Source organism: Silene latifolia, chromosome Y, assembly GCF_048544455.1.
Source record: "Silene latifolia isolate original U9 population chromosome Y, ASM4854445v1, whole genome shotgun sequence".
In the NCBI taxonomy this organism is placed as follows: domain Eukaryota; kingdom Viridiplantae; phylum Streptophyta; class Magnoliopsida; order Caryophyllales; family Caryophyllaceae; genus Silene; species Silene latifolia.
In genome coordinates, this window is record NC_133538.1 from 279,034,340 (window position 1) to 279,037,668 (window position 3,329).

Genomic DNA, 3,329 nt, shown 5'->3' on the forward strand with positions numbered 1-3,329 from the left:
TTCCCTATTAATCAGGAGACGGTTTCAACAACCAGTGGGAGCGTAAAATCAATTGTAACGTTAGAATAGAAAGAGTATAGATAGAGTGGAGGAACATTTGTAAAGGATACGAAGTAATATACAAAAAAACATATATAATTAGCTTGAAATTCTTACTACACTTTCTTCTTACTTTCATTATTATCATTCAACTTATCCAGGAAACATAAACATTATTGCTCTTATATAATTTATTTCATTCATCACTGTACATTTTTACTTAAATATTAGAACTAGATACCTACACTACTAAATCTTCAGGCCGGATCCTTTCAGGGGAATTCGTGCTAAAACAATTGGCGCCCACCGTGGGGCATCTAGTTCATTAATCAAAAAATTTCCTTCATCATTTTCCATTTAATACTCATATATAAAAATGGTAGAACTCACCTTAGAACAACAATTGGCAGCTGCCTTGGCTAAGATCAAAGAATTGGAAACAATTCAGGAAAAGGCGGTTCAAGCAGATGCTGAGATCACTAGGGTTAAGGAATCTGAGTCTAACCTGAGAAAGAAATTGGAAAGTCAGGCTTCAGGCTCCAAAACCAGATTCGAGCCAAGAACCCCATTCTCATCCATCATCAAGCAAATTGATTTCTCCAGTTTTGGAACTCCGGAGAAGGATACCTCCTCTGGTCTACAAATCATTCCTGACAACGAAACAAACAAGACAGAAGCAGTAATAATGATGGCTATGCTTCAGAAAATCCAGAAACTGCATAACAAGATAGAAAATATACCCGGGGTGCCAGACCCTGTGGCTGAGGTGGAAATTGATAGCCACGACTCACCCTTTGCGGATGAAATTGCAAAGATTGATCTCCCAAGAAATTTTACCGTCTCATCCATGAGAACTTATGATGGGACCTCGATTCACAAAACCACGTTGCTATATTCAAACGAGAAGATGTTAGCCGCCTCAATACCCAGTGAACTCGGCGAGGTTTTCATGTGTAAAGGCTTTGGTACTACCCCGATCGGAGCAAGCGGCGTTGCAATGGTTCATTAATCTCCCAAATGGAAGTATCAAGAACTTTGCAGACCTGGTCAATGCCTTCAATCAACAGTTTGCAAGCAGCAGAGACATGGCTAAGAGACCCAGTAACTTGTTCAGGGTAAAACAGCTTCCTGAAGAATCCCACAAAGAATTCTTGGCCAGATTTGTCAAAGAAAAGGTGGCCGTTCCCAGATGCGACGAATAAACAGCGGTGGAAGCTTTCAGGCAAGGAGTTCTGTTTGACAGTGACATTTACGCAGACCTAACCAAAAAAGCCTGTCCAACCTTTGCCACTGTTCAATCCATCGCCTTAGAGCATGTCAGATTGGAAGAAGATCTCAACTTCAGAACAAACTCATCTGGAGGAAAGCAAAGCTATGGACACACTAACAGGAAGAGCTCCTACCAGAAAGGAAGCAACCCCAGATCAGCACCATATTCCAAACCTGAACGATCTGAAGTCAGCATGGCACAGGAACACAAAGGTAACCTTTCTAGCTTACCAACTATTCCTAAATATAACTTTTCTATAAATACTGCAGGATTGATCAAACGCTTGGAAAGCCTGGAAGAGACGGTTAGATGGCCCAAGAAATCTGACAACCCCAGGAAAGATCCAACAAGATGGTGTGACTTTCACCAGGATATCGGACACACCACAGAAGAATGCATTCAGCTCAGGAAACAAGTGGCTTACCTTCTAAAGAAGGGCTATCTGAAAGACTTAATCCAGCAGCCCAAGAACAAAGATGAAGGACCGGGCAAGAGAGATCCGGGAAACAGCAGAGATCCTCCTCCTCCTCCCTCATCTATGAAGTCAAGTTCATAAACAGAGGCTCAGAAATCTGTGGCTTAACCAGCTCGGCTGCTAAAAGAATCGCCAGGGAGTCTAAAATTTAACCCCCTTCTAGATCTAAATTATTACCTGCCATTACTTTTGATGACTCAGACTTGCAGGGAGTACCAGACTTACACCATGATAGCCTGGTAATTACCATGCAAATTGGCACGGCTAAGGTATTAAGAATCCTGATAGACGCAGGCAGTTCAATCAACTTGGTGATGCTCGCGTCCTTAAAGCCATGAAAATAGATGAAGAAAAAATCATCAAGAAATCCAGTGTCCTGGTCGGATTTAGCGGAGAAACAAAGAACAACCTGGGAGAAATTAGCCTACCAACCTATGTGGAAGGTGTAGCTTCCTATGAAAGATTCGGGGTAATGGATTGCCTATCCTCGTACAACGTAATCCTGGGCAGACCTTGGATCCACAACGTCAAAGCAATCCCGTCAACATATCATCAATGCATGAAAATACCAACCGAATGGGGGATAACCACCATCAGAGGAGAACAGAAAGCAGCCCAGGAATGTTACACCCAGGCTTTGAAACCTTCAAAGTCAGGTAAGTCCCTCGCATAGCAACTAAAGTCCCCTGTCAAGAAAGAATATATTGCCCAATCACAAATGGAAATAGGAGAGGTCATTCAGGACCCAGAATTCCCTGACAGGAAGGTACTTGTAGGATCGACCTTTTGACTCGGTCGGCCCAATCTGGTCAGCTTCCTCAAAACTAAAATGTCTTATTTTGCCTGGTCACATTTTGATATGACTGGTAAAGATGCTGATATTATAACTCATAAATTAAATATTGACAAATCGTTTAAGCCTGTACAGCAAAAGAGGAGAAAATTTGTTGCAGAGAGAAATGAAATTATCAATCAAGAAGTCAACAAGCTATTGGACATGGGAATGATTAGGGAAGTGTTGTACTCAGACTGGCTTGCAAATGTAGTAGTTATCCAAAAGAAGAATGGCAAGTGGAGAGTTTGTGTGGACTACATCGACCTAAACAAGGCCTGCCTAAAAGATCCATTTCCTCTGCCACATATTGATGCAATGGTAGACGCCACTGCAGGCCACGAGATGTTAACATTCATGGATTCTTCCAGTGGATTCAATCAAATAAAGATGTATCCCGCGGATCAGGAAAGCACAACCTTCATTACTGAAAGATGAGTATATTGTTATACTGCCATGCCCTTTGGATTAAAAAATACAGGTGCAACCTATCAAATATTAGTCAACATGATGTTCAAAGATCAAATTGGAGACACCATGGAAGTCTACATTGATGACATGGTAGTCAAGTCAAAAAAGGCAGAAGACCACGTCAAAGACCTGGAAGTAGTATTCCAAATACTTGAGAAATTCAACATGAAGCTAAATCCACAAAAATGCCATTTCGGAGTCTCAGCAGGCAAATTCTTGGGCTATATGGTGAAAAAAAGAGG